The 26,930-nt window shown below is 35.3% G+C and overlaps 1 long non-coding RNA gene across 2 annotated transcripts; it reads right to left on the minus strand.

Annotated features, from left to right (window-relative positions):
- Positions 1–7,822: 7,822 nt before the first annotated feature.
- Positions 7,823–15,850, minus strand: LOC113296940. Of its 2 annotated transcripts, XR_003333200.1 has the most exons (7): positions 15,520–15,850; positions 14,986–15,391; positions 14,298–14,368; positions 14,104–14,208; positions 8,693–8,767; positions 8,349–8,461; positions 7,823–8,184 (listed from the first exon to the last, which is right to left on the minus strand). It is a non-coding gene; the product is annotated as an uncharacterized LOC113296940 (long non-coding RNA). The 2 variants fall into 2 exon arrangements; XR_003333199.1 differs by lacking the exon at positions 14,986–15,391.
- Between the last annotated feature and the right edge of the window lie 11,080 nt (positions 15,851–26,930).

The following is a 26,930-nucleotide window of genomic DNA, read 5'->3' on the forward strand; positions in this document are numbered from 1 at the left end:
GATAATATCGGCCGATATATACGAAACGATACAATGCGGTTCTCCCGATATGTGACAGTTTCAGAATTTTTTGTGAGCGTCAGGGCAATTTAGAAATTTAAATGAAGGAAGGATTAAATCCCTAAATCTCATCGAAATTTTTGGCAGAAAAATCTTCAGAAACCCTTCTTGGCAGCCAAATATTTTTTTCTTCTTAATGTTAATGGCGTGATTCAATTGATGGTCGTTCTGTTAACAAGAGGTTAGGATTTTGATTGTTAATTTCTTCTTTTGCTGTGATTTGTATCTAATTATTCATTGATGAATTTATTTGTTAAATCTTGATATATTTTTGCCTTAGATTTCTTAGATTGTGTTCCTTTACACTGGGCATCACACACTGCAGTAGCAGTTTTTCTTTTCACTCAGGATGGGATTAGTAGAGTTTATTATCGTGACATCCTTTTAAAGCCTTATGTTATTGATAGTCACTTTCTAGAACATATTGAGTAAGATTTAACTTTTCCATCCTTTAGAAGTATATCATGTAGGCAGGTAGCTCACTTGGAGGTGGTTTAGCAAGTCCCTGTTTTGGTACTACAAATTTTGGTGGTTTTTGGTTTGCAACATGAACTACTTGGTGGAGATGATGGAGCTACGGAAGATTATGATATTTACGATGAATCAAATAATTTTGATTAAAAATGTAATGTCCCTGTTTAATTATCATTCTAGATAGTGAACTTCATATGACGGTTCTTATGTTCTGAATGGACTTGTTTGTTTTTCTAAAATTGAAGCATTTTCATGTTGTCTAATTTTGTGTGAAACAATATAAATTATAGATATAAATTTGGAACCGATATTGCACCGATATTTGAAACCGAAATCTCCCCGATACAATGTTGTACCAGTGTACCGGTTCTCGGCCGAGACAAACCGGTATCCGATATTAACTACATTGAGTGGGACCCATTAATTATGGAGATTCCACAAATTTCGGAAAAGATAGGATTGAAAATTTGAAATGTAAAAATCGACGCGGTGTACCGAACCGGTGAAGGTTTGGTTAGATCGGTTATCAAACAAGAGTAAAGCTTGTTTGGGATTGTTGTTTCTTTTCCTGGAACAAAGTTTAATGGTGGAATACAGGCTATTCCAAACTTGAAGAAAATGTGAAATATTAAGCGATAGAAATAATTTGATTGACGTTGAGTACTAGTCGCAATGGCGCTTACTTTGTCGGAAAACACAACTCTAAATACTCCAAGTGAATAGAGGTAATTCAATTGACGTTGAACACCTATCACAATGGCGCTTAATTTATCAAAAAATGCAATTCTAAATAGCATGTCGTGCATATTAAATTACTTCCAGCAAAACGTTTATGCAAATGATGCCAGAATTAAAGTTCAAATAGAAAACTTGAATGACCAAAATATTAGTCACAGTGATAGTCAGTTAACTTTTTTTCAAGATAGATTGACCTATTGGTATAATATTGAGACTGATTTTTATGGTCAAAGAGGTAAAGAGGATGGTATTCCTTTAGGAGAAAGATATGCAGCTTATTCCATCATAAATAAATTTTATAAGAAGACGAAATCGGATTGATACTGTTAAAGATAATATGGGTGTTTGGTTAACTGAGAGAATTAAAATTGCTAATTGCTTGAAACCCCACTTCCTTAATTTGAGTAGAACTTCCAACCCTCCTCCTGCATGTAATTATTAGGGAATGATCTGTGTCGTCTCACACTGTTTTAAGTTAGGGCCTTGGATAAATCTGTCAGAATTTGACTTCTAATTTATTTTTTGTTTACGTCAAGATAAGTTGAAAAAATTTCGTGCTTTGCTTATGTTGTCCATGTCACTATTGAGCAACAGTGAAGATGGATTTGAAATCTCCAAATATACCTAGATGTCCATGAAAATATGTTCAAAAAATCTAAACTTTTGCACCTCCCTCGAATTTTGTTTTATGTAGTTGTAGATATTTAAGTTGTTGTGCCACGTTGTCCTGAGAATTTGTGTTCACCAATTCGAAGAATCATATTCATGGCTAAACCATACTCGTTGTTTAGGCTACATCATCTCAGGCTTATTATCCCAAACAACTTAGAATTTGTGTTCACCAATTCAGAATCATTGGTGGTCTCTAACAAATACTGAGTTTTTTTTTCTATTTATTTATTTATCCTTGCTTTGAAGCCCGAGTATTTTAGAATTCTCAACAAAACTATCTTTCTATGAAAGTTGATATATGTAAATGCATAAGCTACCACTTAACCCATTAAACCATGAGTTTGAATTGCATTATTTGATTGAGCACAACTTGATGATAGAAATGTAGAGTTACCATTGCACATGGTCAGATAGGATAAGATTAACAAAAGCAAAGTAGAACCACAAACAATTCGGTTAAGATTTAATTAAAATGACGATATATATATAAATTTTTGATGACTGATAACATTGGACGCTGCTTCAAAGAACACAGATGATTGTAGTTAAAAACAACAAATGAAACTCTAACACTCCTAGTCCTTACTAATCCATCCCTCCTATTAAACTCCAGACTACTGAAATGCCATCACTCTTAAGGTTCTAAAGTTCCATAACATAACACCAAATGTCGAAGTGCGGAACCTGATAATAGAGCATAAATATTATCAAGGATGTAAGCAAATTGGTAAACATGGAGTGCTAACAAAGAAAACATAAAACTCAGAACAATGCTGCTTAAATATTTGTTCAATCTAATATTCGAGTGTTGGGGAGGAACTCATTAATAAGCTTCATTATTATCCATTTGAATAGTTCGTCAAGGCGATCTTTCTTGTTAAGCGGTACAATCAACAGTGCTTGAATTCCCTTCAACTTTTACAAAAGACAAAATATCCTTGCCCGATCTTGAATGCGCAGACGTAGTATGGGTGTTAAAGCGGGTGACAGTGAAGTTGTTTGAGACTTTCTGTTTCATATTGAATGAATTGAGAGTAATATGGAAAGCCATATCTTTCTGAAGTATCTGTGAGAATCCAGAGATCACAAGCGCTTTCGCATTATCTGTGAGAAACCACAACTTTTTCGTTGTATAATTTGCAATCATAAGAATAGATGTGACATTGAAGAAAGCGCATTTATTATCAATTTTTCTCATTATTACCAATTGATCATTAATGTACCCGTATTAAGACTAGAGACCATTCTGATATAATGAAATAGGGGTAAGTAAGTTGGTTGCCTGCTATTATTTCCAAAACGGAAAAGAGTAAAAATAACATTATGTCTCCCATTTTTACTGTATATATAAGTCGAGCAGGGGATACTGATCAATTTGTGGTATTTTACTGGCTAAAAATAAAAAATCAGCCTCAATGGACGTTGAGCACATTTATTTCCAAAAGGAAAAGCATAAAAAAAAAGCATTTCACCTCTCTATATCAGGTGATATATGTAACTACATAAGCTACGACTTACCTCATTAAGCAGCAGATTGACTGATTGAGGACAGCTTGCTGGTCTGGCCAAACGTTGACTTGTCCATAATCTAAACAAAGAGTTCAGTGAAAATTTAACAATGATGAATTAAAGGTCATGTGCACAACCCAATCTAACTAAATGACAAAATCTTACTATATTGAACCTTGAATGCTACTTCAAAATCATCTCACGAAACACCCTCACATTTAGGATGTGCTTTAAGGGCAAACAACTTTACTGAATGGTCCTGGTACACCTTAGATTAGGTGATAAAATCAGTATCAATTTTTCAAAGACAAATCAAAATTGACAGGGAGCTAGATTCCCATGTTTTTTCCCAATATAACAGACTAATTGCAGACATTCTCAAAATATAGTCCCACAGTTCACTTTATTAGTAGATACAAAAGAAGAATCCATAATTTTCAGCAATATCTACAGAAAATATAAGACGTATTCGGGGGTAAAATCTAAAATTGTAGCTAGGGATTATGCATTATGATGATTGTGGATGTGGATGCAATGTTTGTGAACTCTTTCGTAGGTAGTTTAAATTAATAAATATAAAATATAATAGATGTCAATCAAGCAATGATACAACTAGCTTGGACTCCTCATAAATACAGTTCAAATTCCATAAAGGTTAAACAATTGCAAATTTTATACCCTGGATTTAGTAGCAGACTTGGACCCCTTATTAACATCATGTTGATTTGTCCAAGGAAACTAATTCTTATGGCTAGAAGATTTAAGAAAACAAATTGTTATGGCTTCAAGAGTAAAACATCATCATAGTTTCATTCAAATTGTGAAATATTTATAAAGATCGGTGCAAGACTGTGATATATGAAACTTTGATATGTACTGACAAAAGAATAGAGTGCGACTACCTGCACGGGAACCCTATGCAGTTTAGGAACCTTCAAAAATAACTCATAATCTGGTAAACGATGGAGCGCCACTACCTGCACATGGAGTCAAAGAAATATAATCAATAGTATACAAAGGCATTCTAAGTTACCACATCAAAATGAAGAAATAAATAAACAAATTTAAAGAAAAGCAAAAGAAAAAAATTATAACAGGATCACCATCATAAAAACAAATCAGAATATCCAGGTCATGGTATAGATAGTCAAGAGACTAACTTACTCACCAATCACTGCTTTTGAATTTGGAACCAAAATGAATAACCAAAATATCAAATGATATCCAAATTCTAAAGAGATATACTTACATGGATGGTAACTGACTCTGAAGTCTATAAAATCGGACCTCGGTTTGCAAAATCATAGTTATAGCAAACCGTTGTTGACTTGGAGTTTGGATATAAGAGAATATACAATTAGGTACGTAGGAGCAAATCTCGCCCATCACTTGTTCTTAGATCCGTCAATAGATTCTACCTAATTCCCTTTAATAGGATGACTCCAATTCGTGATTTTTGTGATTATTTTCATTGTGAAAAAACCAAAGTTAAAATAAGTAACATAATGAAATACGACATGCATTGAATTCAATAGTTGTTTCTGTTGCGATCTATATGTAAAACAACAAATACGCTTTAGACCAGCAACTTGATTTAAAGCCACTGAATTAAGGAACTCAACATCCTACTCAGAACCAAAAACAGATTATCAACTTACTCGGAGTGAGTGCATCAAAATCAAATAACTTGCTTTTGGAAAGCAGTGAAAGATAGATTCTTTGTTGTTAGAATGCTCGGTCGAACTCGCAAGCGTTACTATCTCAAGCTTGTTTGTCAAGTTTAGTGTCAAAACTATAAGTCTTGATTTCTAGTCTACTTATAGCTATGTATCGGATTAGGATAGAATGTGTAGTTGAGTTTTAGACTTCACGGCGTTCATCGATTAAAGACGAAGCACTACTAAGGGGAGCTTGTGGAACTTCTTCAACAAAAAGTATGTGGAGACTTGAAACCAACCACCACAAAAATTCAATTCTATTATATCTCCTATTGAGACAAAGTCGTATAGCTATATAGACTTTACATCATACACATTTGATATTTCGAGCTGAGTTTAACTCGCTTATATCTTTCTCGAAATATATGTTGGAAAGCTTTATGCTTTAACTATGTTCATCGTTATTCTCGACAAAAGTCAAAAGATGATCATGTGAAAATCACCTAGTAACATCTCACATGATTTGTGTGAGACAGTCATTTGATGTAGACTCGGAATGTTTCGTATTGATCATTCGATCACTTGAAAATTGCTTATAAGTTAATAATTTGTGTGAGACATCTATTTTCGTCTTCTAAGAATGATTCAATGATTGAAATGGGAGTTAAGAGATAAAACTCTTGTCTGGATACATTATTGTTTGTGTATTAAGTGTGCGAACTGTTTTGATGGAGTTCAGGATCGGAAATTAAGTTTGCATACCCGTTCACAAACTTATTCAACTGTTTAAGTCAGGATATTTAAGTTTGCATACCCCTTCGCAAACTGATTTAACTGTTGAAGCCAGGAACCAAGTTTGCGTACCCATTCGGTTTCAACTGAGTTCGATCCGGAGCTAAAGTTTGCGTACCTGTTTGCAAACTTAAGTGGTTCAAGTTCTAAAATCGGTTAACTATGATTTCATACTCATGAACAAATACACTTATACATTAAGGAATGGAATCTTTACAAATCGTGGCCAAAATGTCATGAACTGATTCTTTTGAATCAATCCAGTTATGCTTCAATTGTGTCTTGTATACTTCTATGAGAATACAAACAATTGAACAACTCTATGAGTAACACAATCAGATTCATTTGATTCTCAATTGATCTAGAAGTGTTAAGATGAACATGGTTAATACAAAAGTGTTCATATGACTAACTTCGGTTAACTGTTATTGAGCCAACTCAATATACACGTTTAGGTACGGTTACCTATATCTAAATGAAGGTATATTTCATCTGTGTGTAACAAGCTAAAACCATCTAACGGTGGAGAGATATTAGCTTGAATCTTGAATCAGGTTTCATCTAACGGTGAATATTGATTGCTTTGTTCCAAAGTTATCAAACCCTGGTTTGAAGACTATATAAGGGAGAACTCTAGCAACTGGGAAACCTAATTGAAATAGTGGGGGTACAACAACCACACCCAATATTTCGCTTAGCAATCTGTATGGACAAACTCCAATATACTTTCTAGAGAATCAACTAGACAGTCAGGCTCAATCTAGATAAAAAGTATATCAAAGAGTTTATATCTCAATCTCTCGATTTGATATATACTCAAGCAAATAGAAATTTGCGAGTCTTTATGAAATACTAGAGAGATAACTTGGATGGTACCAAAGACCAATATCCAAGTGTCAGTCAATTTAAATCAACAACCAAAAGGTCGGATATTCTAATTGATTGAACAACGCACAACCTGTGATATTTCAATTATATAACAAAATATAATGCGGAAAAGAAATAACACAGACACCAGAATTTTGTTAACGAGGAAATCGCAAATGCAGAAAAACCCCGGGACCTAGTCCAGATTGAACACACACTGTATTAAGCCTCTACAGACACTAGCCTACTCCAAATTAACTTTGGTCTGGACTGTAGTTGAACCCCAATCAATCTCACATTGATCCAAGGTACAGTTATCCTGATCCCAGCAGGATACTACGTACTTGATTCCCTTAGCTGATCTCACCCAAAACTAAGAGTTGCTATGACCCAAAGTCGACGACTTTAATAAACAAATCTGTATGACACATAAAAGTCTACGGTAATAGATAAATCCGTCTCCCACAAATGTACCTACGAGTTTTGTTCCGTCTTTTGATAAATCAAGGTGAACATGAACCAATTGATAAACCAGACTTGTATTCCCGAAGAACAGCCTAGTATTATCAATCACCTCACAATAATCCTAATCGACGCAGCGAAAAAAGATATTCGCTAGTCCAGAAGGGGCTATAAATGACGAATGAAGTCTGTTACAAAACATGATTTATCACGGTTTTCATCTGTTGTTCGAACCGTTATTTATTTAGTGTAACTCTTTATAAATGAAAAACTGAGAACGTTATTAAATATAACGAAAAGAATATGTGATTCTAAGTCACAAATAGAAACTGTTATTTAGTATCACGGCTACGGCATGTTACATAAAATAACGGTTGATACGTGAAATAAATGAGGCTTTTAAGTACCACAGTTACTGTGTGTTAAATAAAATATCGGTTAATATCTGTCATAACAGAGGCATTATCATAAAAATAAAAATACCGAGAATATTCTTTTATTTATGGCTATTTAATTCAGATTTTGTGAATCTGATCAGATTAAGATTTGGTCTATCTAAAACTTATTCTGGACCTGAAACAAAATTTTTAAAAAACGGTTAGAAATAACTTTCTATCAGTTACCCAAAATAATATTCAAACAAATAGAATCTTTGGATACAATTTCTAAAATAAATTAATAATAAAAATAAAATTAATAACGAAACCAAAGATTCGTCAGCTATCGTGGCCCCTGCTTCCTCAGGTGGAAGTCCAGGTTGTGAAATTAACTTGGGTGCTTCCAAGATATTACATTTATTAACAATCTTCATATACTTTTGCATTTTACCCACAATGACTGTACCTTCTTTCCCTACACTGCTAACTGATTGGTTCTGCCATTAGTTCATTGTTGAGAATCTTCCTTAGACAACCTAGATGCATAAATTCACTTCATGGCTCTTCCCCATCCACTGACATAACAATACAAAAGAGATTCCATTAGTTGGTTTCCAACTAACATGAAACATAGAACTGAAGAGAGGTGTACTTAACTAGTTGAAGTCTATTATTATTCCTGAGCCAATAAACATTCTAATGAAGTGGGATGCACATATACAGTTCCACATATTATTACCTAGATGGCAGGCTTAGCATTTTACGAAACTTGCCCTTCTGACATACCCAGTTCAACAAGCACCACTTCAGAAAATCCTTTCAATGCTCATTCGGGATCAGTTTCAACCAAACCTACAACAATATAAATAAAAACTTAGGAGGGGTGAGCTTCAAAAGAATAAAAACAACAATATTGAAGTTCAAAGCAAAACATTCAACTTCGGCTCCTAAGAAAATAGTTCCAAAGATACCGGCAAAATATCTAGTAATTAACTGTACAAAAAATTTGATAGTGAAACTTCAAGCAGTATCCGCGATATAAACCAAAACAATAATCTACACCCCTACTTTAGAAGGAAGTACCTTTAGAGCTGTAGTATTGGTTCTCAATATCAACATCTTGCTCCCCCGGTTCCTCCTCAGAGTATCCTTCGTCATCTTCACATACAACCAAGAAATATCTTAAATGTTAAAGGAACTTGACAAATGAAGCACAACTCAAAATGCAGTAACCAGAGCATCCTTAACACATGAATATTTTTATTATCTTGTATTTAAACTCCATAGAACAAACCAAGACTGTCTATTAAAATTTATTGCAGGTAATTGATGTAGGACATATTCTCCAAATTGATCCCTTTGAGTCCAGCCGTTTATTTAAAGAAACTGCCGGATAAGAAGGTTGAGTCCAGCCATTTATTTAAAGAAACTGTCGGATAAGAAGGTTGAGTCCAGCCGTTTATTTAAAGAAACTGCTGGGTAACAAATTACGTCTATTTTAGTTTGCTTGTTTTTGAAGTCTTTTCTTTCCTAGTTTAAACTATTTTCTTTAGTCGGTTCATATAAACCTATATAAAGGCTAGGTATCTTGTTTAGACAGACATCTCTTATTATTAATCAATTATCAATTTTATTATAAATTATCAAACTCTAAATTCTTGATCCTAGAATCAGGTTTTTATTAAGTTTCTGACGAAACTTAAACCCTATCTCAAAACCCAACAACTAGTTTGCTTTCTTCTTATCTGTGTTATACTAGTTGGTATCAGATACAACGTTTTTAGTTTTTATCTAGAAACAGATCCTTACACAGCTTCCGCATAACTTCAACAACCATAAAAAAAAATCACACAACAATGGCAGATACAACTTTTACAAAAGCTTTTGAAGAACTAAAGGAACTCTTGAAAACCTCTGTCTCTGAACTTAAAACTTCGATTAAAACAACTAAAAGCGATCTCGAGACAAAGCTTGGAGTTCATGAAGAGTGCATACTCAAAATCTGGAAACATGTAGGTTTAGAAAATGCAGCCATTCCAGGTTTATCTGACGATAAAGAAGACAATACGGGAGAAAAGAAAACTGGAGAAAAAGAAGATGATGAACCAAAGAAAGTTAAGCCAAGTACTTTTGTTCAGAATACTTTCATTCCTGAAGAAATTTCACAACTTCTTACGTTCAAAAAACAATTTGAGAGTTATATTAACAATCCTCATAAGAAATCTGCAACTGTAATTGATGGTTTAAACAACTTAATTCAACAGGGTATGACACAATCTGTGTTTACAATGGTTGAAGCCATTCGACAAGCTATTAAAATTGAGAGGCGTGTACTCAGTACTTCTAGACAAGCAAATCCACGACAAGCTCGTCATCAACATTTTTATAAAACTGCCAGACCATATAATTCTTCTTATGGTAACCAAGGTGAAAGGGGATCAACAGTCGTTGTTGATCCACCAGAGCAAAGTTATGGTTCATCTTATCAGCAACAACAAGCACCAAATTTTTCCAGTCAATCATCTCTACCTACAGAAGCTGCTCCAATGATGCATATTCCATCTGCTAAGCCACCTCAACCTACTCAGCAACGAGATATTGCTCAGAATACTAGAGGTAATAAGTATCAACAACAATTTCCTCCTTTAACTAAACCGTCTAATCCTTATTCAAAGTTTCGAGGAGATAGATGTAACAAGTGCAATCAAACTGGACATACTTCTAGTGATTGTCGCAAGTTTCATGCTTATATTAATGAAATTCCAGAAGATGCACATGAAGAAGATGCACTAGAAGAATATGAACTTACTTATCTACAAGAACATGAGACTTATGATGCAGATTTTCTTGGAGTAATTCGACCAGTTTTAATCACTGAACCATGTATTACTCAACGACATAGTATTTTCAAATCCCATTGTCTCATTGAAGAGAAGCTTTGCAACATAATCATTGACAGTGGGAGTACAGAAAAATATGTTTCTGCAAAATTAGTTGAAAAACTTGGTTTACCTGTTACTACTCATCCAAATCCATACTCAGTTGGTTGGATAAACAGTTCTTCAACTCAGCAAATCACTCATCAGTGCCTAGTCAAATTTTCTTTTCCTGGATATAAGGATTCTACTCTATGTGATGTTATTAATATGAATGCAGCAAGCTTACTGTTGGGAAGACCATGGCAATATGACATTCGTGTTGTTCATAATTGTTATGACAACACTTATACTTTTGTTCATGAAGGTTTTACTAAAGTTTTGTGGCCTTTACAAACTTCTACTTCAGTCAAGGAACCAACAGATAAGAAGACAAATGCCTTAGTTGCTACTATTGTTCATTCTTTACATCACACATTCTCTGAGCTCTCATGAAGTTGCTGAACCTATGGTGGAGATTCCAGACAAGGTACAACCATTATTTTCTTCTTTTGCTGACTTATTTCCTGATGAGTTACCAAGACTTTACCTCCACTGAGAGATTTTAACATCAAATAGATTTTGTCCCTGGAGCATCTATACCTAATCAACCTCATTATAGGTTAAGTCCTAAAGAGCATGAAATTTTACAAGGTCAGGTGGATGATTTGTTATAAAAGGGTTTGATAAGGCTAAGCAAAAGTCCTTGTGCTAGTCCGGCCTTTTTAGTAGACAAGAAAGATGGTGGTCATCGTATGTGTATAGACTGTCGAGCTTTAAATAGAGTGACTATACCATATAGGTTTCCTATACCAAGAATTGATGACATGATTGATATGCTTTCTAGTGCTAAAATTTTTACCAAGCTTAATTTGCGTAGTGGATATCATCAAATACGTATTCGTGAAGGTGATGAATGGAAGACAGCATCCAAGACAAAGGAAGGTTTATATGAATGGTTAGTAATGCCTTTTGGTTTATCTAATGCTCTTAGCACTTTTATGCGTCTCATGGACCAAGTTTTGCAACCTTTTCTTGGAAAATTTGTCATAGTATATTTTGATGACATCTTAATCTTTAGCAACAATGAAGAAGAACATCTTACACATTTGTCTCAAGTTTTTCAGGCACTACAAGACAATGTTTTGTATGTGAACTTAAAGAAGTGCACTTTCTTTACAAACAAAGTCACTTTCTTAAGCTATGTTGTGTCAGATAATGGTATTTCTGTGGGTGACTCTCAGATTAAAGCAATCATTGATTGGCCTACTCCAACATCTATACGTGAAGTGCGCAGTCTTCATGGTTTAGCCTCTTTCCATAGAAGATCTGTGAGGAATTTTAGCACTATTGCAGCTGGTTTAACAGAGTGTTTGAAGCGTGATATTTTTGAATGGACTGAAGATGCAGATAAGAGCTTTAATTTGCTTAAAGAGAAGTTATGTAGCGCTCCTGTTCTTGCCATGCCAGATTTTAGTAAACCTTTTGAGATCCATTGTGATGCTTATATTATTGGCATATGAGCTGTATTATCTCAAGAAGGTCATCCAGTTGCTTACTACAGTGAAAAGAATTCAGATACAAGAAAGAAATGGCCTACTTATGAGTTGGAATTAATTGCACTAGTTTAAGCTCTTAAGAACTTGTCCTTATCTTATTCACAGTGAGTTTGTTGTCAATACTGATAATCAGGCTCTTAAGTTTTTGAAAACTTCAGCAAAGGTCAATAGAATGCATGATAGGTGGTTATCAACTATCAATCAATACACATTTTCTATTAAACATCAGAGTGGAAAACTTAATCAAGTAGTTGATGCTTTGAGTAGAAGAGCTCATCTTCTTGCTACTCTCAAACATGAGAGTTTAGCTTTTGATTTCTTAAAAGATCTGTATAGTGAAGACAAAGATTTTCAGCAACTCTGGAATAAGTGTGGTTCGTCAACAGGCAGTGTTGATGATTTTCTCATTCAAGAAGGATTTCTTTTTAAAGGAAATCGTTTATATATACCACAGTGTTCTCTACGTCTTCATTTGATCCAAGAATTACATGGCAGTGACCTTGGTGGGCATTTTGGACGTAATAAAACCATAGATTTGGTTGAAGAACGTTATTTCTGGCCTTCTCTTAAAAGGGACATTCCAAAGTACGTGCAAAACTGCATGGTTTGTCAGCAGTCTAAAGGGAATATTCAAAACACAGGCTTGTATACTCCACTTCCGATTTCTGATGCTCCTTGGGTGGATATTAGCATGGATTTTGTGCTTGTACCACGTACTACCAGGGGAATGATTTTATTATGGTGTTGTTGATCGTTACTCAAAAATGGCTCACTCCATAGCATGCAAGAAAGCAACAGATGCCTCCAATGTTGCTTACTTATTTTTCAAAGAAGTGGTACGTTTGCATGGAATTCCCAAAACAATTACTTCCGATCGAGACACTAAGTTTCTGAGCTACTTCTAGAAATCTTTATGGATGTGTTTGGGAACTAAACGTCAGTATAGTACAACTGCTCATCCCCAAACAGATGGACAAACTGAAGTAGTCAATCGATCTTTAGGAAATCTGATTAGAGCCAAGATTATTGGAGGAAAAGAGAGGCAATGGGATAATCTCCTTCCAAATATGGAATTTGCTTATAACACTTCAGTAAATCGGTCCACAGGTAAGACACCTTTTGAGATTGTTTATTCTAAAGTTCCTAATCATATTTTGGATTTGGTGGTGCTTCCATAGTTGCGTAAATCAAATGCTAAGGCAGATAACTTTATTGAGAAAGCTTCACTCATACATCAAGAAGTAAAGTCAAAGCTTGCAGATTCTAATAATAAGTACAAGGAGGATGCATATCAACATAGAAGACTTGAGACTTTTGATGAAGAGGAATTGGTTATGATTCATCTCAGAAAAAAACGATTTCCTACTGGTACTTATAGCAAGACCAAGATGAAGAAATATGGACCATTCAAGATTTTGAAGAAAATCAGTGATAATGCATATGTTATTGATCTTCCATCAAATTGGAACATCTCTAATATCTTCAATATGCAAGAAATTTTTACATTTCATGGAGAGAATGGAGTTCTTTCTCTTTATTAACTCGAGGGCGAGTTTCTTTCAAGAAGGGGGACTGATGTAGGATATCTTTCTCTTTATCAACTCTCCAAGTTGATCCCTTTGAGTCCAGCCGTTTATTTAAAGAAATTGTCGGATAAGAAGGTCGAGTCCAGCCATTTATTTAAAGAAACTGCCGGATAAGAAGGTTGAGTCCAACCGTTTATTTAAAGAAACTGCTGGGTAACAAATTACGTCTGTTTTAGTTTGCTTGTTTTTGAAGTCTTTTTTTTCCTAGTTTAAACTCTTTTCTTTATTATCAATTATCAAACTCTAAATTCAACCCTATCTCAAAACCCAACAACTAGTTTGCTTTCTTCTTATCTGTGCTACACTAGTAATATATTATAATAATCTAATTCAAGAAGGAGAGCAAAGAAATCCGAACTGAGAGAACTATGTCCGCTAGCTGTAAACCAAGACAGAAATCCACTTCCACAAATTTATACATGCAAACCTCTTACCAGACATCATGAGAGTGTTAAACCCTTTCACCGACCTTCCAGCCTGGAACATCCGTCATGATTCACGCTTCTTCCTCTAGATACTTTTTCCATCGGATGGCGAATCTGAAATACAGTTAGGTAGGATTTAGTCCTGATTTCACAAACAGGTGTGTGATTGGACGGGTAAAGGGGATGGACAGTACAGATTTCACCTTTCATCCTCCTCGGCTTGAAGCATAGGGGGAATCGCTCTCCGGGAAGCATATTTGTCTTCTTTGGTGCCCTGCATATCAACATTCACATGTATGTGTCAGCACCACCTCTCAGACCATCCCAAGATTGTCCTTAAACAGACAGCTTCAGTTCTAGTAGAGTTAAGACATGAGTGATTAATTGTTCAAGTCCTTAAGAAGCAGCGAACATGAAACTCCCTGGCAAAGCATTTGAGATTGAATAATAGGTGCCCAGCTAAACTGGCACTAACCATGGATAGATATTTTTTCCCCTAGGAAAATGGGTTTTACTCTAAGTACGCAAGTAGCCGTTAACAAACAATATACACCCACATACACACCACAGACAAGAAAATCAAAAGTGTCTAAACAGCGAAAAACAATATATTCAGATTAATATTAAGGTACTCATCATAGTTGTCGGCTGTTATAAGCACCGACAATTCCATAATGCTCAAATACTTTCGATATGGTGTAGTAAACAAATTATTTTAGGCCACATGTAGAAACCGCGTGCAATTTGAATTACAGTTTATGCAGATGGAAACATTAAAACAACTGCGTCCCAGACACTTGTTCGAAGAAATGTAGAGACAAATTTTCAATGTAAAACTTGATTCAATAGCATCTTGGTGAATAACAAATATTATTCGTTGAATCCTCTCACCTAAAATCTATTTGAGAAAATTCAGCCCCCCTGTACTGTGCTTGAGTTGTTCATTGGTCCACTCATCACATATATTATATTTGCAAAATGAATGCACGTAAATTTGCTTAAGCCTTTAGAACCCTTCTGCCATTTTATGTAAACCTTCAAATCTCCATAATGGAATCAATGATGTGGTACAACCAATGAATTATCCAAAGAAACATTCTCCCAAACAACTTACTATATTTATGAATAGGGAAAAAAATAAACTTCTGATCAGGTTATCCTTGACAACCTCATACATATACCCCAATGATAAAGCAGTAAAGGTTGCTAAGGAAATGGCAATAGCACTAGGCCCTTCCGTGTCTGGTTCTTCAGCACATCATAAACCTCGACGAATTTAAATCCCTAACCATCAAATCTTCACATAATTGAACACAAAAGCAAATACATGCTTTCAAATTCCTTCAGACACAGAATAAACGAGAACAAAAATTGCAGAATCAAGTACAAAATCGCAAAAACAAATAACAAGAATAAGGTTTATACCTGATTTTCACATATATGATTTCGTTGATGATGAATCCATATCTTGAATCTTGAGATCGATAGATTCTTCTTCCCATTATTGAAACCCTAGGGTTTCAGGAGCAAAGCAACTTGATCTAAGGTTATAAAAAAAGGGTTTGCTTTTGATTTCCGCTGGTAAATGGGTTTGATTTTGAGATGGTGTAAGATTTCGATTTGATTTGTGAGAGTGAATTTCGATTTCATAAGAGGCAGACGAACGAAAGATGAGAAAGAGTAAGGGTTTAGGTCGTTAAGATTAAATGATAAAAGGTCACCCATCGGGGATTTTCCGCCTGATATGAGGCCTAACTAAAAGACTGGCCGCTAATATCTGCTGCTCTAGTGAAGCCCAATTATCTTAAAAATCCGATTTCCTACTGGTGAAGGGTTACGAGTTACGACTTTTAAAAACTTAGAATTATACTAATGGCTAGCCATTTTTGGGCGCGTCATAGAAGATTGGTGGTGGGCGTATATAAAGAGAAAATATTTGTCGTACATATTTCGTGACTTAATGGGTCATTATAAAATCACCCACTTAGTAAATTATCACGTTTGAGAATGACGTTTTTTTAGTGTTAAACAGTGGGTCCACTTATTTTCTTGTTATATCACGGATTTTGTTCGTTAAACTATATTTACGTGATTAATCCGTCATTTAAAAACGTCATTTATAGCCCCTTCTGGACTAGTGATTGTGGAATCACAAACGATGAGACGAAGTGTTTGTGATTTCTTTTATATCTTGCCTATCGGAGATATCAATCTCAAGCCAATTATTATAATTGTACTCGTACGATAGAAACAGCAAGATCAGATCACACAACTACAAGAAAAGTAGTATCCGTCTGGCTTCACAATCCCAATGAAGTCTTTAAGTCTTTAGCCTGGTTTAGAAGAAGAAACCAAAGGTTAAAGGAGAATCGACTCTAGCGTAGCACAACTAGTATCACACACAAGGTGTGGGGATTAGGTTTCCCAGTTGCTAGAGTTCTCCCTTATATAGTCTTTCAAATCAGGGTTTGCAATCAATGTTAGCTTGGTAACAAAGCATTCAATATTCACCGTTAGATGAAAACCTTATTAGATTCAAGCTAATATTTCTCAACCGTTGGATCGAAACCTTAGCTTGTTACACACGAATGAAATGTCCAATTTTGGTTTATGTAACCGTTCCCAAACATTAACATTTATTGGTTAAATAATAGTTAACCAAATGGTTAGCCATATGATCACTTTCATATCCACCATATTCTTCTTCACCATAACTAGTCCAAATGACTCAAATGAACTAGTTAGAGAGTTGTTCAATTGCAAGGAAATCTTATGTGACTACACAAGAAACAATCGAAGCAAAAACGATTTGATTCACTCGAAGCGGTTCATGAACTATATAGCCACGGTTTGCAATTTGCATTCCTTAGTTTATATAAGAATAAGTTCACAAACGTCGTTTTTAGATATAACCTACTCAAGTTCGCGGACTGGGTTCGCAGACTTAAGTTCCCGGACGGAGTTCACAAACTCCAGCAAAAATTCTCGGGACAAGAACTTCCGCCAGTTCGCGGACTTGGCTCACGCCACCATGCCGGTTCTCTTGATCAACAAAGTTCGCAAACTTTGGTTCAAGGAATAAGGACTTATACATATATGTGTTTGCACAACAATGCTTATATCCTCCAATGGTTATATAATCTAAACTCTCATTTCAATCATTGGAACATTCTTATAGGACGTTGATATTCTATAGTTGTTATTCACGAACTATTTTTCGTCAAAGTAAGCAATTTCCAAAGTGATTGAAACTTGTCGTCACTAGGTAAAGATGAACTTGGTTAAAGCGGAAGCTTACCAACACATATTTCGATAAATAGATAGGCGAGATAAACTTGGCTCGAAATAACAAATGTGTATAATCTAAGTCTATATAGCAAAACGACTTTCGTCTCAAGATAGGAGATAAATAGACTTTTGAGTGATAGATAAGTTCAAATCTCCACACACCTTTTAGTCGATGAAGATCCACTGGTTCCTTGAGTAGTCCTTCGTCTTGTATGATGATTGCCATGGAGTTCTTGAGATCAACTACACTTTCTATCCTAGTCCGAGACCTTAGCTATAGTAGACTAGAAATCAAGACTTATAGTTTTATCACTAACATTGACAAACATGCTTGAGATAGCAACTCATGCGAGTTCGGCTGAGCAATGCTCTAACAATCTCCCCTTTATCAATTTTAGTGGCAAAACTATTAATACATATGGAATACAAAAAATAAATAAATTAACTTTTGTAGCTCCTATTATATACCCCTAATTTTCAACATTACTTGAAATCTTCGTCACTTCCAAGTACTCCAATGATCCAAAAGGTTGTAAGTTCAGCATCATCGTTGTTGAAAATCCATAGCTACAACAACGAGAAAACAAGAGTTCTCAATCATTGTTATACAGTGTCATAGTATCATTACACGACGTCAAAGTTCAATTGTATCACAACTTCAACAACAATACTATGGTGATACGTATCACACCCCCTTAGTCAGTACTCCATCTCACATGGAAACCACTCCCCTTACATAATGATCCGAAAACCATATGTACTTGTAGTGTGAACTACATATTAATTCTCCCCCTTTTTGTCAATAAAATTGGCAAAGGTACAAGAACGGGATCCTAATGAAATTTACGAAAGAGACATTTCTTGACCAAAAGAAAGCAAAAATATATCATCTTATTTAGATGAAATCATAAAGCCGAAGCTAAATGCATTCATCAAGGAGTTTGTAAAGATACAAGATAACCCCTATAATATTCCACAGCGGCACTCCCCCACAAAGATTTGGCAATTAAGCGCAAGTTCAAAAAGAACTCTCCCCCATAAAATGTCATTCCCGAAAGAAGAACAAGAGCGACCTTAATTTCGAAAGAAAAGAAGGATTTCTTTGGACATAACAAATCACATACAAGTATGAATTTGAATCCAAAAGTATTCAATTAAACTAACCACAAGAGAACCCATGATTAATTTAATCGACAAATGCTCAACATAAGTGAACTTATGGAGACTTAAAAACATACAATTAGATTAATCACAAGAGAAACCATAATTAATCGAATCGAAATACACAACCAAACTAATCGCAAAAGTAATCAGTTTAATTGGTCATGCTCAACATAAGAAAGCTTACAGAGCAACAACTAAATAACCAAACAAGATAATTAATTTAGTTGAATATGCTCGACATAAAGTACCTCACGGAACAACAACATAGCTAATCATAAAAATAATCAACTTGGTCGTTCAATGCTCAACATAAGACACTTTACGGAGCCTCACAGTAATACATAAAATACGGATCAGGGAAGATTAATACTGCGGAATAAACAAGGATTCATTCTATTTTCCATCACTATTCTCATAACGACATTCAATAGACATAATCCTTGCAAACAAAAGATTTTAACCTATCTTCCATCAATAATTGACATAATAGGCTTAACTTTTGTATTTGTCAAAAGTCTATTCATTCTTTTATCAATACATGCATATCGACATATGAAAGACTTTACTTTTGACAAGGTATGGGACAATCATAGTTCACGGACGTAAACACACATATCCCATAACAAATTTGCAATATATAAAACCATAAAGTTAATACTGCAAAAATCATCTTCCAAACAAATTTAGAGTTTAAACCAATAAATATAAAAACATGAAGATGAAAACGTTAGACATAGTAATTTGTAAACACAATAATGGCTATTCCAAACTCTAGTTATTCTTCTAATAAAAAGAAAATAGAAGATTTACTAGGCAATAAGACCTTTGAAGAATTCTTTATCGTCCCGGAACTCCTTGTCGTCAATAGCCATTGGGACATAAGGTTCATTAAGGTAGGAGTTTATATCAATAAACCTTCTCGGCTGATGTTGTCGAACCATGGCCTTCTGAATCTCATGAGTCTTATACACAAAAGCCTTTATTTGTTGAATCTCCTTTCGCATCTCCTTCAACTCTTCAAGAACACCAGAAAACTTCTGAGAGTTTGAAGGAACGACTCTTGGATTCCTCGCTTTCATTCTTTTTCTTTTCAAGGTAGGAGGTAGTGGAGATTTCTCTTTTTCCTTCGTGATTGATGGCTTAACAATCATATTAACATCTTTTCCATCAGAAGACATCATGCTTGGAGTATCCATACGAATGAGTTTGTGAGAGGAATTCACAAATTGAACTCAACAAGTAGTCTTGAGATAATAAGAGGTTTTGAGGAAGGAAAAAGAATGTAGGGTTTCGAAACCTTTAAACAGGTTCGTACACGTCCAACTCACAACCCTATAAAGAGTATAATTGTCGATAATAACCCTCCTTTGTTGATAGACAAAGAAAAACAAAAACTAAGAAAAGAAGAAAGAAAACTTTTCCTAAAGCCTGAGCGGTACAAAATCATTGTCTCTTTTGATCAGGCACATGAGATAAGATTTTCAAAACAACACAATCAAGTTGCGTTGTGGTGAACAACAATTTGTCCACCATTTTCCTCTTGAGAGAAATCCGCAGACCTCTGTCTATCAAAACGATTTGACCATACTCTCTTCTCTAATGGTCTTGGTTTATCCTTGGAAAATAACTTCTTAGATGAAGATAAGATCCTACATACCTCAACGGTCTTCTGAGCAAGTTTAAGATTATTTTCTAGTTGATTTGCTATTCGTTGAAGTTTGTTGACGTGCCTCAGTTGGTGTTTGTACTTGTAACACCTTGAAAGTTCATGACCCTTTAGAGAACAATACGAGCACGTCAAACTAGGATAAAAGTCAGGCTTCTGAGATGTGCACGCAACTAGACACATGGTGGAACCTGAAACATTATAAACAGAGTTTCCAAGAAATTTTCTTCCAGATTAGTTGGGTTTTCTTCTGAAAGAATATTGAGATTGATGTATGTATTGTTACAGTTATCAAAATCAATTTTTTCACCAAGAAGTGCAACACTTGATTTCTTGCCTTCATTGGAATCATGGTTGTCAGACATTTCATCAAGAGTTGCAGCAAGACCTTTGTTCCCGGTGTATTTTCTACAATTTGGGAACTCGTTTGCAAAATGACTAAATCCCTTACACTTAAAGCATTGATGCATATCCTCATCATCAGTTTCATTTGTTTCCCTGTTTTTGTAGGAATACGATTATGAGGTTTAACTAATGTTTTAGGCTTATCTCTGGAGAACCGTTCACTTCTCTTCAACAGAAGATCTCTAAACTGTCTTGTGATCATCGAGGCTGACTTGTCAAGATCTTCATCTGATGAATCTGTCTCAGAGTGATCATCTTCAGAGATATACACTTTTTTACTCTTATCAAGTAATTTAGTTTCCTTTTGTGCTTTGAACGCAACATCCTTAGTTTTGGATGAATGTTCGTGATCAAATATCTTAAGCTTCCCAACCAGCGTATTTCTGGAGAGATTATCAAGGTTATTTCCCTCAACGATGGCATGCTTGTTAGAGTCGTATCTAGATGGCAGCGATCTGAGAATTTTCATCACAATGTCCTTTTCAGGAATAGTCTCACCCAATGCAAAAGATGCATTAACAATTTCAGACACTTTGTGATTAAACACATCAAATGTTTCTTCATCTGCCATGCGAAGGTTTTCCTAATCGGAATTAAGGTTTTGAAGCCTAGCTTCCTTTTCAATGGAGTTACCTTCGAATACGGTTTCTAAGATATCTCACGCATCTTTAGACCTCATGCAATTTGACACATGGTGCTGAAGATTTGGGATAATGGCATGTATAATGACATTCAAACCATTGGAATTTTGCTTTACAGCATTTATCTCGGCAGAGGTGTATTCACCAATAGGCTTGGGAACGTTTACTTCTCTAACTGCCACGACGGGAGCATTATAGCCATTAACAACATATACCCATGATTGAAAATCACGTGCTTGAAGAAAAGCTCGCATAACAATTTTCCACCATAAGTAATTAGAGTCATCGAAGACTGGTGGTACGTTAATTGAGATAGCACCTTTGTCCATAGAGTCAGATTGCTACAAACACAGACTTGTTAGGTCTTGAACGTGTTTGCCTGCTCTGATACCAATTGAAAAAGTGGGGGTACACCAACCACACCCAATATTTCTTAGCAATCTGTATGGACAAACTCCAATATACTTTCTAGAGAATCAACTAGACAGTCAGACTCAATCTAGATAAAAAGTATATCAAATAGTTTATATCTCAATCTTTCAATTTGATATATACTCAAGCAAATAGAAATCTGCGAGTCTTTATCAAATACTAGAGAGATAACTTGGATGGTATCAAAGACCAATATCTAAGTGTCAATCAATTTAAATCAACAACCAAAAGGTCGGATATTCTAATTGATTGAACAACGCACAACCTGTGATATTTCAATTATATAACAAAATATAATGCGGAAAAGAAATAACACAGACACCAGAATTTTGTTAATGAGGAAACCGCAAATGCAAAAAAACCACGGGACCTAGTCCATATTGAACACACACTGTATTAAGACGCTACAGACACTGGCCTACTCCAAATTAACTTCGGTCTGGACTGTAGTTGAACCCCAATCAATCTCACACTGATACAAGGTACATTTATGCTCCTACGTCTCTGATCCCAGCAGGATACTACGTGCTTGATTCCCTTAGCTGATCTCACCCACAACTAAGAGTTGCTACGACCCAAAGTCGAAGACTTTAATAAACAAATCTGTAACACACAAAAAAGTCTACGGTAATAGATAAATCCGTCTCCCACGAAAATACCTACGAGTTTTGTTCCATCTTTTGATAAATCAAGGTGAACAGGAACCAATTGATAAACCAGACTTATATTCCCGAAGAACAGCCTAGTATTATCAATCACCTCACAATAATCCTAATCGACGCAGCGAAAAAAGATATTGTGGAATCACAAACGATGAGACGAAGTGTTTGTGATTTATTTTATATCTTGCCTATCGGAGATATCAATCTCAATCCAATTATTACTATTGTACTCGTACAATAAAAACAACAAGATCAGATCACACAACTACAAGAAAAGTAGTATCGGTCTGGCTTCAAAATCCCAATGAAGTCTTTAAGTCGTTAACCTGGTTTAGAAGAAGAAACCAAAGGTTAAAGGAGAATCGACTCTAGCATAGCACAACTACTATCACACACAAGGTGTGGGAATTAGGTTTCCCAGTTGCTAGAGTTCTCCCTTATATAGTCTTTCAAATCAGGGTTTGCAATCAATGTTAGCTTGATAACAAAGCATTCAATATTCACCGTTAGATGAAAACCTGATTAGATTCAAGATAATATTTCTCAACCGTTGGATCGAAACCTTAGCTTGTTACACACAAATGAAATGTCCAATTTTGGGTTTATGTAACCGTTCCCAAAAATTAACATTTGTTGGTTCAAGAATAGTTAATCAAATGGTTAGCCATATGATCACTTTCATATCCACCATATTCTTCTTCACCATAACTAGTCCAAATTACTCAAATGAACTATTTAGAGAGTTGTTCAATTACAAAGAAAACTTATGTGACTACACAAGACACAATCGAAGCAAAAATGATTCGATTCACTCGAATCGGTTCATGAACTATATAACCACGGTTTGCAATTTGCATTCCTTAGTTTATATAAGAATAAGTTCACAAACATCATTTTTAGATATAACCTACTCAAGTTCGCGGACTGGGTTCGCGGACTTAAGTTCCCGGACGGAGTTCACAAACTCCAGCAGAAATTCTCGGGACAAGAACTTCCGCCAGTTCGCGGGCTCAGTTCGCGGACTTGGCTCACGCCACCATGCCGGTTCTCTTGATCAACAAAGTTCGTAAACTTTGGTTCAAGGAATAAGGACTTATACATATGTGTGTTTCCACAACAATGCTTATATCCTCCAATGGTTATATAATCTAAACTCTCATTTCAATCATTGGAACATTCTTAGAGGACGTTGATATTTTATAGTTGTTATTCACAAACTATTTTTCGTCAAAGTAAGCAATTTACAAAGTGATTGAAACTTGTCATGACTTTCGTCACTAGGTAAAGATGAACTTGGTTAAAGCGAAAGTTTACCAACACATATTTCGAGAAATAGATAGGCGAGATAAACTCGGCTCGAAATAGCAAATGTGTATAATCTAAGTCTATATAGCAAAACGACTTTTGTCTCAAGATAGGAGATAAATAGACTTTTGAGTGATAGATAAGTTCAAGTCTCCACATACCTTTTAGTCGATGAAGATCCACCGGTTCCTTATTAGTCCTTCATCTTGTATGATGATTGACATGGAGTTATTGAGCTCAACTACACTTTCTATCCTAGTCTGAGACATTAGCTATAGTATACTAGAAATCAAGACTTATAGTTTTGATCACTAACATTGACAAACATGCTTGAGATAGCAAGCATGCGAGTTCGACCGAGTAATGCTCTAACACTAATCCCCAGACGTCATGTGTGATACTAGTTTCCACTAGAGTCGATTCTCCGTTAACCTAGGTTTTTCCTAAAACCATTATAGGTTAGAGTATCTCCAACAGAGGGTAGATTTATTTATTTTTAGTGACACGTAGGATTTTAGACCCCCGTTTGGCATAAATCCATCTCCAACAGTAGGGTTCTACAAGTTAGGAGGGACCAATTACTAAATATGAAGGTGTTCAAGAAAGTGTTATCTACACCTCCGGTTGCACCTCCGCGTCATGTTTTTAACTACTTTTCTTTTAATTCTAAGGGTTGAATTCTCACTGTTGGAGATGGTTTTTTAGATATGAGGTCTTATATTTACTCTATGTGTAGACCCCATAAATAAAAGGACTAAATAAAAAATCCACATATGATTTTTTGCACCTTCTTTTGGAGATGCTCTTAACGACTTAAAGACCTCATTGGAATCCTGAAGCTACGCCCAACTATTTTCTCTGTAGTTGTGTGTTCTGATCTTACTTGTTATATCGTATTGAGTACTATCTTTTCTAAGATTTGCTTGAGATTTATCTCCGATAGGTAAGATATAAAAAGTAATTACAAAGCTCTTTGTCTCATTATTTGTGATTTCACAATAACTTGTTATACTACCATATAGTTAAGTTATTGTGAGGTGATTGATATTTCTAGGTTGTTCTTCGGGAATATAAGACCGAATTATAAATTGATTCATGTTCACCTTGAATTATCAAAAGACGGAACAAACTTCGTAGGTATTTCTGTAGAAGACAGTTTTATCTATCTGAATAGAATTTTCTGTGGGAGACAGATTTGTTTATCAAGTTTTCGAATTTGGGTCGTAGCAACTCTTAGTTGTGGGTGAGATCAGCTAAGGGATTCACGTGCGCAGAGTCCTGCTGGGATTCAGAAGCGTAAGGAACGCGATTGTACCTCAATCATTGTGAGATTGGTTAGGGCTCAATTGCATTCCAGTCCGAAGTTAACTTGTAGTAGGCTAGAGTCTGTAGCGGCTTAATACAATGTGGTGTTCAAATCTGGACTAGGTCCCGGGGTTTTTCTGCATTTGCGGTTTCCTCGTTAACAAAACTTCTGGTGTCTGTGTTATTTCTTTCCGCGTTATATTTTCTATATAATTGAAATATCACATGTTGTGCATAGTTCAATCAATTGGTAAATCCAACCTTTGGTTGCTGATTGAAATTGATTGACACTTGAACATAGGTATTTGGTACCGTTCAAGTTGTTTCTGATAATAATCAGGCTCGCGGATATCTATCTGTTTGATTTGCTGATTACATTGAGAAACAGAGATAAAACTCTTGGATATATTTTCCTTGATTGAGTCTGACTGCCTAGTTGATTCTCTTGGAATTATATTGGAGTTAGTCCATACAGATTTCCTAAACGAAATACTGGGTGTGGTTGTTAGACCCCCGTTTTTTCATTTCTTACAGTGAAATTCTAATGTAGTACAGATAGGGATGGGAGCAAACTAGTTGCTGAGGTTGTGAAGATAGTTTAAGTTTCGTTAGAAACTTAATAAAATCTGATTCTAGGATACAGATTATAAGATTTGTAAACTTGATAATTCAAATTGATAATAATTTTGATAATAAGATGTATTCTCTAAACAAGAAGGCATAGCCTTTAAATAGGTTCTCGAGAACCGACTAAAAGAAAAGAAAAATGAACTCTACCTAAACTAGGAAAGTAAAGGTCTTGCAAAGCAAGTAAACTAAAACAGACGCAAGGGATCAACAATCATTGTTGATACAAACGAAGGGATCAACTATAATAGTTGGCACAATGAAAATAGGTAGATGTCCTACATCAGTCCCCCCTTCTTGAAAGAAACTCGCCCTCGAGTTAGCTAATAAGAAAAACGTCATTCTCTCCATATATTGCTCTAGACCTCGAGTTGTCATCAAATAATACGAGTTCTTTTTCTCAATGAAAAATGTAGATATCATGTTTATTGGTTTACCACGATCAAACACAAAACTCGTAGCTCGAGAGATCATAAGCTGAAGTAGCAAAGAAATGTGTCTCAAAGCATCATAAGAGTTGTGCTTAAATTTCCCCCGATCAAAGACAAAAGTCACGTCAGTAGTGTTGGTAACGAAAACCATGCAAGCAACGACTTCCACGAGTATAATATGTGTGTCTTCCAATTTTGGAGCTTCACCTTTGAAAGCGTATTCGGTTAACTCAGTCCTTTTCTAGTCCAAGAATATCTCCTTGACTTCAGTATCAACTTTTATGTTAGGAAATAGAATCCACCAACCAAGTCTTTTATCCTCTACATAACGTCTGGCATCAACTGTGTTGTCTAAAATTGTCGCAAGCGACGATACACAAGTAGGTGGAGAAAAGAACATGGAATCAATAATGTCATTGAACTGTTTACCGTTAACTGGTCCAAACCCGCTCATATTGTATCCGTTATTGTGGAATTCTTCTTTTGGCTCCATGAAACTGATGTGCTCAACTAACCTTTCTAACCTTAATATCCAACAAAAATAATGGCGCCGAAATTTTGAACCTCACCTTCGGAAGCACATTTAATTAATTCTTCCTCCCACTGTTCCAAGCTTTCTTTAACTTCAGCATGTCTTAGCTTGTTAGTTGCGGTAGCCACCAAAAATTCTTTCTCATGTATTATATTTGGAAAAATATTCACCAACGAGTTCTCAACCGCATCTAGCCAAAGTTGTAGTAGAAAGTAATATATCTTCGCTGCTGACAACAAATAAAATGGATTAATTCCAAACTTTTTCGCTGCACCTTCCATGTGTAGTGCACCTGCTATTGAGATGATGTATCGCACAAACAAAGTACACTGATTGAAGATCGTTAATGTTATTTTGCCTCTCTCATAGTAATTTCCA

This window comes from Papaver somniferum, chromosome 7 (genome assembly GCF_003573695.1).
Source record: "Papaver somniferum cultivar HN1 chromosome 7, ASM357369v1, whole genome shotgun sequence".
NCBI classification, from domain to species: Eukaryota; Viridiplantae; Streptophyta; class Magnoliopsida; order Ranunculales; family Papaveraceae; genus Papaver; species Papaver somniferum.